The sequence below is a fragment of the Morus notabilis genome, unplaced genomic scaffold (genome assembly GCF_000414095.1).
Source record: "Morus notabilis unplaced genomic scaffold, ASM41409v2 Scaffold989, whole genome shotgun sequence".
NCBI classification, from domain to species: Eukaryota; Viridiplantae; Streptophyta; class Magnoliopsida; order Rosales; family Moraceae; genus Morus; species Morus notabilis.
This window is the reverse complement of record NW_010363328.1, coordinates 439,289-439,529: the sequence shown is the minus strand read 5'-3', so window position 1 is coordinate 439,529 and position 241 is coordinate 439,289.

The following is a 241-nucleotide window of genomic DNA, read 5'->3' as shown; positions in this document are numbered from 1 at the left end:
AGCTGGGAATGTTATTATACGAGATGGAATCCATTCCTTCTTGAGAAAGAAGTAGATAAATAATTCGCTTGAGTGTCGATTCGGTACTTGGATTAGTAAGAGCGCTCTGGTTCATCAATGTGTATTATGAATCACTATCCATTAGAGAATCAATGGTACTCAAGGATGCAGATATAATTAGAGAGGTTAACGGATTCTACCTGACTCTAATTATGAATTATTTATGGATGATTGATCTATA